The sequence below is a fragment of the Phoenix dactylifera genome, chromosome 2, assembly GCF_051530095.1.
Source record: "Phoenix dactylifera cultivar Ajwa chromosome 2, Ajwa_hap1_PhDact_Kaust_v1.1, whole genome shotgun sequence".
Lineage (NCBI taxonomy): Eukaryota > Viridiplantae > Streptophyta > Magnoliopsida > Arecales > Arecaceae > Phoenix > Phoenix dactylifera.
Window position 1 is genome coordinate 51844290 of NC_143191.1, and position 13372 is coordinate 51857661.

General features: G+C 39.8%; 1 pseudogene across 1 annotated transcript; it reads right to left on the bottom strand.

The window, feature by feature from the left end:
* Window positions 1–1511: 1511 nt before the first annotated feature.
* LOC103699306 (uncharacterized) lies at window positions 1512–12053 on the bottom strand (annotated as a pseudogene). Its single transcript, XR_015975804.2, has 9 exons — window positions 11647–12053; window positions 10840–10911; window positions 8970–9113; window positions 8577–8647; window positions 8385–8456; window positions 3751–3944; window positions 2023–2355; window positions 1831–1914; window positions 1512–1742 (listed from the first exon to the last, which is right to left on the bottom strand). The product of XR_015975804.2 is annotated as an uncharacterized LOC103699306 (transcript).
* Window positions 12054–13372: the final 1319 nt, after the last annotated feature.

The window sequence follows — 13372 nt, forward strand, 5'->3', positions numbered from 1 at the left end:
ACGACAATTCCAAAGTAGAATCTTCATAAATCACTAGGTGAATTGGCGCGGCCTAGCTCCCCGGGACCACACCTACAAGAATCTTCCAAAATCACCTCACCTGTGCTCACCTCCTCAGTTGTAGGTCCTCCCTTAACAGCATTCATCATCTGGGCCAAAACCATGTTGTGAGCTTCACTGTTGACCTGTGCCAAATGGCACGCTGTGGCTCCAGACTCCCCAGCCACCTCAGACCTCCTCTGATGCCCTTCCTCCTCCAAAGCAGTAATTGAATCCCCGGGTCGCCTTGAAACCCCCTCCATAGCTGTAACATTATGGCACTGTGCCAAATAGCCTGTCACACTGTTCATCGGTTGAGGGGATTCAGACGGGATGAGCACACAGTGGCTGGCACCGACGCTTGCTGCCCCCCCAGCCGTTCCATTCCCCTCCACCACCGATCCGCCGCTCAATTCCGACGCCGCCGCCGCCGCAGCCCCCAACTCCGACAAGGAGGCCGCCGCCGATGCCACCCGGAACAGCCGCGCCTTGCCCAAAACCTTCACTCCCCCGGTGACCGGTAGTTGACCGGCATCTCGGCACACCAGCTCCGCCCGGGGAGGTCTACCGCGTGTCGCCGACAGTGGCGGGGGGGAGCTCTTGCTCCTCCGGCGATTACCCCCCACCTGCCTCCTCATCGGCTCGGTAGAACCTGGAAAGAGCCCCGCGGAGCGAGCCGGTCCCTGTGCCGGAAACTTAGTAGGGCTCCTCGACCGCTTCCGTGGGCTGAGGCCCGGTCCGCCCGCGCGCCCCGCAAGTTTGTTTTTGGGCCCCTCATCGACCCGGCCCGAGAACGGTTTGAGCCCACCCACATCTGGCCTGGAGCTTGATTCGGCGCCCAGCTCGGTGCCCGCTCCGATTGACTCAGCCCCCCCCTCCGATTGTACCCGCTCCGGCCAACGCCACATCCTTCTCCGGCGTTTTCCTCCGTGCGACCTTTGAGGGTTTCTGCCAGCCCTCCGTGCGACCTTTGAGGGTTTCTCGCTTTCTTTCTTCGCGAGCATTGCGTGGGGTTGTAAAAGACCTGGCGCTCGGTGACTCGCCCGAATCCGGGATCGAAACGGGGCGAGGCGTAGAGAACCCGGGCCGGGCCGAGCTCGGGCCGGGCTCTACAGCAGAAATTAGGCCCGATGGCTGTGTCCAGACCCGGCCCGACTGTCGGGCTTAAATTTTTGTCCAGGCCCGACCCAACCTTATAAATCTGGTCCCAGGCCCGGCCCGACAGGCCCGACCCGACCGGCCCGACAGGCCCGGCCCGACAGGCCCGACCCGACCGGCCCGACAGGCCCGACCCGACCCGACAGGCCCGATTTTTTTTTTTTGGAATCTAGAAATGGGCAAAAATGGCCCAACAGCTTAATGGGCTCTCTAAATTGGTTAATTGGTTAATGTTAAGGATATAACTAGCCTATTTTAAATAGATAGTGTTGGTGGTGGTTTCAAACTTTGGAATTTGGATATATCTACAAACATTAAAAAAGAAAAAATTTGCAGCTTCAAGCCAATAGTGTTGTCCAGCTGAAAATTACAACCTAACAATAAAAACTGCAAACTTAGACAAAATACAAATTACATTGTCCCATTAACATTATAACAAACATGCATCTTTGTGCATTCAAAAGTTCATAAAAGTTCATAATTCTTGAAGCCACTTCCATAATAGAAAATTGTAGAACATCCTTGCATCTTCTAACTCTCAAAACCTACAAACACAAAATTGAAACATTAGCAATTGTTGATTGAACATGAATAATTATTAGAGTTATTAATAGAATATCTAAATGACCAAACCATGTAATCCCTCTTCCATCTCTTCCTCGTCATCTTCATCCTCACTAGATTCTTCCATGTTAGCTCCCAAGACACCCGATTGTCCTAAAAAAATGTAAAAACAAATAAATATGAAACAATAGAAAATTAGTTTTTATTCAAATATATATTAAAGAAAAAAATAGAAGAACAAGCAAAGATTTAAAGAATTACCTAATGAGAAGCCCTTTGCTCGCAACCAATCCTCATAACATGTAATAGCTTGAATTGTCTTTGGTGAAAGTGAGTTTCGCCAAGGATTTATCAACTTTTTACCCATACTGAAGGCAGACTCTGAAGGGACCGTTGATATGGAAATGGCCAAAATATCACGAGCTATCGATGCAAGCTCGGGAAAACGACCTGAGGCATCTCTCCAATATGCTAGAATATCCAAATCGATGTGCAGCCCAAGATTTTGCTCCTCCAAGTAAAGATCTAATTGTGACTTCCCATGATCATGCTTTTGTTTTTTACTCAAAAATAATTCATAATCTTCAAAACTATCTGCATCATGGTTACCAACATCACTGCCACTAGAAGTTCCAATCTTGGGAGAAAAGACTGAAGTTGAACGCAGCATATACTCCTCAAATAAATCATACAAAGTATTCTTAATATTCTGAACCATCTCCCTTGCACTAATCTCCCCATAAAGTTTAGAATAACAATATTCAACTAACTCTAACTTGCAACGGGATCCAAAAATGTAGCACAAGATAAGATCAAACTATACTCAGACCAATACTTGTTAAATTTAACTTGCATCTCTCTAACCATATCAACCATAAAATCATATGGGCTCTATCAATTTTCTATGAATCTCCCACACCCCCCTAAAATAAATATTTGCTGTTGGATGCTTACTAGCAGAAAACTGATTAGTCACATCATAAAACACTTTCAAAAACTTATAAAGAATAGCTATTTTTTTCCACTCTTCTTCAGAAAGTGCAAAGATTCCAAATTCTCTATCACGCTGTCCCCAGTGATCTAAAACTGCCTTGAAATAAATAGCACGGTCCAGCATTATAAAAGTAGAATTCCATCTAACACAACAATCAGAACGCAATCTTTTTCTGGTATTCAAATGAAAACTTTGTTCAGCAATTTCATAAAACTTCTTCTTCTTTGGAACTGAATTTTTCAAATGCTTGGCCACATTTCTAATTTTACAAACAACACCATCAATGAGATTCAGACCAGCTTGCACAATAAGATTTATAATATGGCAGCAACAACGAATTTGAAAAAAATCACCACCATGCAAGAGAGATTTATTTGCAAGAAGACGAATCTTGAGAGAAATAGCCATGGTATTATTATAAGATGCATTATCCAATGTCAAGGTAAAAACCTTACTATCAATTTTCCATTGAGCCAAGCATAAAGCGACCTCATCAGCAATAGAAAGCCCATCAAAAGGGGGGGTTAAGGCTGCAAATCTAATTATTCTTTTTTGCAACTTCCAACTATTGTCAATCCAATGTGCTGTGATGCAAATATATTCATCTTGTGTGTAATCATTTTTCTAATTATCAGAAGTCAAACAGATTCTCCCCGGTGCTTGTGCTAACTCCTCCTTCACAACCTTCATTTCATCCATGTAATATTTCAATGCATCTCTCCTAATAGTATGCCTACTCATGGTTTTGTATTGAGGACACATAACAGATACCATATATTTAAAACCAGGTTCCTCACAAGTTCTAAAAGGATGTGCACCAGCAACAATAAACATACAAATAGCTCTACGAACTTCTTCCTGATCAAACTTGGGATTTTTCAAATGCAAAGATGTGCTTCCAGAAGTTGTGGTTTCAGTTGAAATAGTGTAATTCCTTATGTCATGATGAAAACGTTTAGAACATCTTTTTAAGTGGCGCCATATATGAGACGTACCATTCTTAGAAGCAGCTGAAAAAATCTCCTTGCAATACTTGCATTGTGCTTTCAATATGTCCTTATCTTCAGTTGGAAGCTTGACCATGTGCATCCATACCTTTGATTTTGCTTTACCATCCTTGACATAACAATCCTCATGCTCATTATCCGCCACAGGAATAGGTGAACTTTCGCTTGCCATTGACATAAGCCTATCAAAAAATTATACAACTAATTATACAAAAAATTTAGTTCATAAGAATTATCCTATCAACAATGAACAAACCATTGGGATAGTAGCATTTATCATAATAAAAATAAAGCCCCATCCAACCGGCAAAAAAAAAAAAAATCAGGAGCCCATCTCAGGTCAAGGGAGAACTATAGCTGGAAGCCTGGAACAGTGGAACTGGAGCAATGTGAGGGGAGGAGTCCGAAGACCAAAACCGAAAAAGAGAAGGGATGAAAGATCCCTCGTCCATCTCCAATCCCCCGATCTTTCTTCCTCAGAGTTTCGACTGGGTCACGGGATGAAAGATCAAGGCATCAAGGCATCAAGCCAACCAAATCCCTCCTCCCTCTTTCTCTCCAGTCTCCACCGGTCCACCCACGGGAAGACTCGTGGCCACCTCCCTCTCCCCCCCACCTAAAAAACCGGCCCGATGGGGAAGCTCCAGAGTCCCACCTCCGAGTTCTGAGCTCTCTCGCTCCCCCCACCTCTCTCTCTCTCTCTTTCTCTCTCTCTCTTCCATCCGGGCTTGAAGCTATATGGGGCTTTACTTCCGAGCTTCTAAAATTCATCCGGAATCGAGCTCGAAGAGGAGGAGGAGGAGAAAAATCTTACCGGCGACTGTGAGTCGGTGACCGGAGCCGCGGAGGTTGCCGTCCGGGGGAGGACACCGAGAGGAGGAGGCGGCGACGACACCGGCGGAAACCGAGAGGAGGCGGCGGCTACAGGGAAACCGGCGGAAACCGGCTACAGGGGGCGGTGGTTCTCCGCGAGGGAAGGGGGGCTCTCAGGCGAGGGAAGGGGGGCGGCGGCACTCAGTGAGGGAAAGGGGGGGGTCTCAACGAGGGAAGGGGGAGGGGGGGGGGCTCTCAGGCGAGGGAAGGGGGCGGCGGCACTCAGTGAGGGAAAGGGGGGGGGGGGGTCTCAACGAGGGAAGGGGGAGGGGGGGGCTCTCAGGCGAGGGAAGGGGGGCGGCGGCACTCAGTGAGGGAAAGGGGGGGGTCTCAACGAGGGAAGGGGGAGGGGGGGTTTAGGAATTAGGGCTTTAGTTTTGTTTCTTAATTTTTTTAATATATTATATTTTACTGTTTTATAGTCGGGCCGGGCTGAACCGGGCCATTTTTAAAAGTTTCCAGGCCCGGCCCGATTTTTTTGATCGGGCCGTTTTTCCTGCCCAGGCCCGACCAATGGGCTCTTTTTCAATGCCCAAGCCCGAAAAATTTCGGGCCGGGCTGGGCGGGCCGGGCGGGCCAGAAGGCCCGTGATCACCTCTACTTCCAACCGAGGATTATTCTCGAAGCTGCAGAACAAAAGGCAAAATCATGAGAGAAATAAAGATAAGACAGCAGACAGACACTAATCAGCACATTACCAAAACTACTTTTTAGCAGGAGTGAAACTACTATTACTATTACTATTACTGAAGTGCATAAAACTATTTATTGCATTTTGTAGACAACAAAAATCAAGACTATCAGCAGGTTTATGCAATCTTAATTTTTGCAGTCGAGCTCAGATTCTATTACAGAACAAAACTTGCACCTGCTTAAAGGTGAATACTCAGAACAGTACTTCCTACTTGTCAAGAGTTGCAGACAATTTTTGTGATGGTAAACATTCAAAACATGCTCATTGTAAATGTGGTTATACAGTGAAATCAGAAGATGAATAGGAGATTTATAGAGCATTTCCAAGAGAGAAAAAACAAAGAAAAATAAAAAAAAAAACATCTCAGGATGCAAGGCTCCTGCCACCACAGGATATGGAGAGGGTCAGATATGTGCAACGTTAAGCTCATATGTGGAGAGACTGTTTCCGTATTTCAAACCCATGACACTCAGGTCATAATGGAGCAATCTTACCATTGCTCCGAGGCCTGTCCTCTAAGAATGAGAAAACAAAAATATAAAAATGTAGAGGACTTTGAGAGTACAGCTTGATGATGCTAGACAGAACAAATTAATGTCTAATTCACACAAACAAAGAGGTAACAAATAGCTTAGAGTTTCAGGAACATGCAGACTAAGTTAATTAGTAGTCCCTGCAATATGGCTAATGACGAAAAAGATAAATATGATAATGAAGCACGAAAAAAGAACCAATGAAATTATCACAAAGAGAAAAGAAGAGCAAAAACAAAAAAGAAGAGTAATACCATGATCTCTAAAGCAGATCATGTATAGAATCTGTTTCAGTTCAGGTTCCAAAATAGGACTTTCGGAGGAGCCAGGCATAAATCTTCACCCATGAAGTAGTAATTCTTTTAAAATTCCTTCCTTCCATGAAACCACTATATTATCAGCATCCTGATTTGACTACCTTAGAAACATATTATCCAAAGAAATCCTATAATTTTTCAATTGAAATTATATTAAGCTCTAGCATAACTTCCCTATGGATGAGATGACGACTAATGCCATTATGAGTCAGTATTGATCTAATACCACTTTCTTTTGCCACCTAGGAAATCCCAGATCATCATATTCCACAACCTTTTTGCCATAGAAAAATTCATGTAATTGCCCAGTAAAATGTTACCTCTTTAAAGCCTGCTCTTTATATTTCTTCTAGAATTTCAAGTTTTTTCCAATCCTTCCCAGCTTCACCAAACTTCATAACTTTCACAAAATAAAACATGTAATTGCTCAGCAAAGTGGCCTCTTTTCAAAACTCTCTTAGCAGGTTTTGTATAGCGTTTACAATCCTTTGTACTTTGAGCCTATGTGACCATCTCTGACAACTTATAAGCACAAGAAATCAAGATGATAACCAATAAGCCTATACCATCAATTTGGGTTGTCTTTACAGATGGTTCTTTGAAATCTATTGCTAAAAAAGCTACTCGACTTTAGCATCTTTATACTCGTTTTCACAAATTTCTTCTGAGCTTTCTCTGGTCTTCCAACCACCATACTGGCCTACTACCCATTTGGACACCCCACTGTCAAGTTCTCCCAGGATCTTTCTTACATATGATCAAGCTATCACCATGGATACAACCATAAAAGTTCAAAGGTTTTAAGCCATAATAAGATCAAATTAATGCTGAACTTAAGAAACGCACTTTTTTCCCATGCTACAGTATAAAAATTAATAATACAACTTCCATGACAGTATACAATCACTCAAAGAAAACCAGAGCCCCTGTTAAATAAACCTTCTCAATCCATAACTTTATTCTATTTACCCACATTTCCACAAAAGGTTACTCACAACCTGGATACTGCTTATTGCTTAAGTCACAAAACCAGAAGAACATGTACATACTTTCAGCTTCTTCCTAACAAAATAAACACAAAAAAACATGGTAATGGAAGAAGAGCCCTTAATATTTCACCCCAAACTTTCCGGGCGCGGGGGGGGGGGGGGGGGGAGGGCAAATATCACATGTATGATGTTATAATATAATGGTCATTTCAGCTTCTTTCTTACTAAGGAAAACATACTATAAGAGGATAGCATGTTAGTTTTCTGATATGTAGCATCACCCAGATTGTAACAAGAATACGAGATCATAATTAGTGAATTCTACAATAAATTTTATCTTACTTCAAAGGAATGGAGAACTCCATCACCTCAATAAATTTATCAAGCACATGGTCCAATTTTCTGACGTCCTATGGAATAATTCAGTCTCCAGGCAAAACTTGCAAATGCTATCAAATGCATCCTCTTACATAATTCTTTCATAAGAATTCTGAATTCGTAGCAAGAAGGATTCAGAAGGGAGTTCCCAATCACATATTCATCTCATGCATCTCATCCATAACACATCCGAAATGCACTCCAACACTAAAAGTCCTATCAAATATGCTAAGGGCCTATGGCCCCACGACCCTCTAGATGTCTCTATACTTAAGACACTTTTTAAAAGCTCGCAATCCTGCAAAACCTCCAGTAAACCTTCCAAGAAAAGACTGTTGACAATGAAAATATTCATAAGCAATGCACGAGAACTGCAAAACAAGACAATTGATAATACTGAACAAGTTTGGCAAAAATGGAAGTGCAACCTAATTAATTGATGAGGCATCGAAGGATGAATTTCTATGCCTTAGGAAGCATGTCAGAAGCTCTAGATGCAAACAAGTTCTTTCTAGTTAATATGAAACATCTAATCATATCATCAGATATCATTAACTGTTCAGATTGTTTGCACGCTACATCCTCTTAAACACAAGAATCTCATGTACCTTCTACAATTATATCGTATCTATCCAGGAGCAATTCTATGTAGCTGCAAACTCCAGTTATTGGCAGCGAACTCAATCAATTCTACTACATAACTATGACAAGGCAGATTAAGATGCAAGGATGAGCACAGAAAATTTAATATCCAAGAATTCTACACTTTAAAGATCAGAATAGCGGATGCTAATAATTTGACAGAAATCAAAATAAAGTCAAGGAAATTGGGAATTACTTGTTCAAGGGGATGTGTTCAAAAGGTCCAGAGGTAGGAATGGTCCCACAAAGGTTGTTCTTTGAGACATCTCTGAAAGCACAAATAAGTACATTTCATAAACCAAGAAAATTACATTTAATTGACTCATAATAAGTAAATCTTGTCCATACTGATGCAAAGATAGGTGAAAGCCGATACTGCCAAACTTACATAACTTTGAGACTAGAAATTCCAACAAGTTCCCTTGGGATTGGTCCGGTTAATGGTTGTTATTGAGCCGTCTGCATAAGCAAACAATAAAATCAGCAATAACACAGGAATACAAAGACCAAAAGGACTCAGAAGAGAAAAAAACAGCCTTAATATTGCCCTACTATTTTCTGCCCTCAACTTATAAAATAGTAACTTTGTCAGAGAATCTATAACAGAATCCAACTGGTTATGATAGTTTGAAAGTTTGATACCCGAATGACGTGATGTGATGTGATTGATGCCCATATAGAAAACACCAATAACAGGTTGTATTCAGTTGAGAATAATCCATGTAAATTATTCTGAGGAAAAAGTATAATATGGGAAGGAAAAAAGATAACATGAACTCACAAGAATACCAAAGCCTTCAGTTTGCCCAGTGTTGGAGGTATAATCCCTGAAATGTTGTTGTTATACAAGTCCAAGCTAATCAGGCTCTTTAGATTACCAAGTTCAGCTGGGATTGTCCCTTGAATGTTGTTTTTGTAAAGCTCCCTGTATAAGTAATATAAAGAATTCACAAATCCAATATTATTACATAAGCTATAGATATATCATAAACAACTAAGGAACCGCAAAAGACTCTGAAAAACTCTTCCATATTTAGAACCATAGTACATGAATATAGTCATGAGTTGTTACAGAAGTAAACTGAAGAAGATAGTTTTCGTTAGAAGGATGAACATAAAGAATAAAAAAGAATAACCAGTTGAAGTGCAGATTGAGTAAAGGTGAACATGCATATTCGTTCTTAATATTTATTCATATTAGAAATTTATACTTAAAAAGCATTTTACAAGAACAAAAGACATCATGGGCCATGACATAAATAAATGAGAAGTTTATTCTCATTCAAAGGAAAATACTTGCATTCTTATGGCCCAATACAACAAATTATGTTGACTGTCATGTCTTTTATACCTTCTTTTTCACCTACTCATACTTATACTAGAGAAAAGCCACGAAATTTGTCTCTTTATATAACTTAAGCACCCTCCCCCTGCCTTGCAAACTTCTAGATGGTATAGTAGCTTCACTGAAATGAATCCACATTGAATTCTTATACAATTCCAAGTGAACTATTATGAATGAATCCACATTGAATTCCACGTGGACTATTATGCATAAATGTGTATATGGGGCACCTACAAAGTCTGGGAAAGGATAGAGGCTTGTAACAAAAATCATGGTAGACAATGACTCCACAAATCCCACCATACAATGCTCATTTCTCCTATGTTTATAAACAAGCCTCAACGTATCATCAGGTCACAAGGTGTGTTTGTGTGTGTGTGAGTATACGCAAGTACATCTATATGTATATATATATGTATATGTATGTATGTATGTATATATGTAGATATATATATATGTATATATATGTGTGTGTATATATATGTATATATATGTGTGTGTGTATATATATGTATATATATGTGTGTGTGTATATATGTATGTGTGTGTGTGTATATATATGTATGTGTGTGTGTGTATGTATACATGTATATATACATGTATATGTATGTGTATATATATGTACATATGTGTGTGTGTGTCCCAATTTTGACATTATATCATTATTTTTTAATAAATAAAATGCCACATTAGGGAAAAATGATGCCAAATTAACTTTTACTGCTATTATTCAAATAACATTCTTCATCTACTAGCATAATGGTATAATTTTCTCCGCAGTATCATGTTACGCATATTCAAGCTTTGCATAATATAAACCCAATGATATTCTTATCAAAACTTGATATCTAGAATACTCCTCCAAGGTCCTAGCAGTAACAGTATAATTTTCAGGTTCTTCTTAAAGTAATATAGTTATTTATCTAGTTCTTATATGTTCAAAGTAACAGGCACACCTTCTCCACTTGGACAAGATTCTAGGTTCATACCTTTGAAGGTGTTTCTGTTAGTATTTGACCTGGGTATTTTTCACATCATTTCTTTCATATGATAGTTGATGCCCTCCCTTAACATTATTAAAAAAGGAAAGTTCTTCCTATCAGGATTATCTCTCAAAGAATGTGATAGCTTACTTGTAACTATGTCTCAATTTGGAATTTTTAGCCTTCAGCAGTCAATCTAAGGTTAAAAACACTTTTTAAACAGACAAATGGAAATCCAAGTGAGCCAGCATATCATGAATCCAAGAAATCCAGACTCAGTGATGAAGCAAAGCCGTATACGCTTTTAAAAAGAGGAGACTTACAGATACTGCAAATGTTCAAGCTTTCCAAGTTCAGGTACCAAATGGCCTGACAGATTCGAATTTCCTAAGTCCCTGCAGAAAAACAGAATTGCATATAAAAAGATAAATAAATTGCAAACTTTTCCCTCAGTCTATCATACACCATGGTGCGATATTACAATATAAGGCAGCACATTAGACTAAATTAAAGTAAGGCTCTTCATCAGCATCCCAGTTATTTGAGTCAATATGCTGGCCAAAATCAAAAAGGCGAACTCTTTAAAATCCGTTTCTCTATCATTCGTAGTCTATTGCTTAAAACTCATCATAACAAACCAGAATACAATAACAAGATAAGGATGACATGTCTTATTCAAATCCCGTCAAGAATTCATGCTTAAAATATTTTCATTTGAAAGCTTGCAACTTTGAGCATGTGATGAGCTCAAAAACTTCTCTACCCAATCCAATAGAGGAAAAAAAAACAATTAGCAGCATCTTTAATAATGTAATCAAATACGAATTCTTAATCTAAGCAATTTTCATTTGAAAGACTGCAACTTCGAGCATATACTCAGTTCAAAAATGTTGTTTTCCTTAACTCCATACAGAATAAGGAGGTTTATCAATAACCCACGATTTGAAGGGAAATATAATCCATTAATCATGTAATCAAATATAAAATCTTCCCTCAATGAACTCCCTTTTCTCAAAAAGAAAAAAATCATTTCTCGAATTCCAGCAAGGGGATTGCATCGTGGAGAAAAAAGACCATCAACTGGAGGAATGATGAGAAAAAGAGGGAGAAGAACAAGGAGAGATGCCTACAGTCTGGTGACGCGGTTCTCCTGGTTGCAGGTGATGTGGAACCAGGTGCAGGGGTTGACGAGTGTGGGATCCCAGGACTCAAGGACGTTGTCGGGGTCGGAGAGGCTCCGTCGGAGGGCGAAGAGCGCGTCGCCCTCGGAGTTCCCAGCGGCCGGGGCGGCGAGGAGGACGACGGTCACGGCTAGGGCTAGGGCTCGGGCCGCGACACGCGGTGCAACGGCCATCGCTCCGCGGCGAGGGTCGAGAAGCTCCCGGAGAAGTTAGGGTTAGGGTTTCCAAGATCTCAAGGAAGAGAGAGGGAGAGAGTTGGTGAGAAATGAATTGAAGAGGAAGGTGCTCGAACAAGCGCTCTGTCGGCACCTGAAGAGAGAAAGAGAGAGTAAAGGTTGTTTATCTACTTTTTTTTCTTTCCTTTAAATTAATAACTGAGAGCCTGTTAGCTGTTGGTTTGGATGTATTTATGATGGTGGTGCTGTACATAGATTCCTTGTAGACTCCAGCCTTGTGATCATGGCCATTTATCTATTACATGATCAATATGATTGATCATTTATGTATTGGATATGATGATCATAATTTTATGGATATGTATGATACATATGTGATCATGAATGGTGTTACATATGGATGGTTGTAGCTTCCAAACTTTGTCATGTATGGAAAAAGAAAAATCAAAACCAATGTAATTAGACAGTTTGCAAGTGAAATAATATGATTTTTTAATTTTAATTTTGGTATAAGTATTGAACTGGGAACAAGGACTAGAAAATTTTAAGCTTCAAAATCTAAACAATTATTTATAAATTTATTAGAATTTACTCAAAATAATGGTTTAATTGATATAGGGCACCAATTGATGTGGTATGTTCAAAACCTCAATTGATTTGAACTAACATATTGAAATATAAACTAGTAAGTACTAGTATGTTCACCAGGTATTTGTTGGCCTCAGCTTTAGTATATCGACCAAATTATCAATATCTTATGTAGCTATATGTAGGCCAATATCTTGTAATATCTTAGTTTTTTGCAAAAATTACATCCTTCTATCTAGGTCAAAGTGAATTGAGATCACGGTTCATTTTGATATTTACCGATTCAAAGAGATGAACGATATTTTGGGATCCAGAAACCTCGCCAAGTATCAATTAAGATTAATAAGAATTTCTTGCTCCTCTCAATCACAATCATCTCATCCCATCATCCTTTATCTCTTATGGTGCATGCATGTGAAATTTCAATCCAATTTAATCCTACCTATTTTAAACACTCTTTAATGATCTACAAAAGTTTGTATTACGGTATATCATAAATAAATTTTGGTTTGGGCTTTTCTTGTTGTATTATATTTGGGTTCAAATCCATAAATCAGCTTTTCAATGTGTCCCAAAATATATTTTTGAAGTATTGTTTTTATGATTTTTTTTCTTCAAAATATTTTTTCTTTCATCATAAAACAACCTTTTAAATTTCTTACCAAAACAAATAAAACAACCTTTAACAAGAGAACAAATGCTTTGATAAGCATGGAATTTATTTTTGTAATGTTATTTGGTTTTTTCTTTCATAAATGACTTTGGACCATGGCCATTTGGCAGTTGGAAGGTCCCGAGTTGCAAGGGCTTGCAGCCTATGATACAAACTGCTAGATGATGACTGGTGACACAATGGCTTGGTATACCGGAGGTTGCCATAATGAGCTATCATATGGGTAGGGGGTACTTAT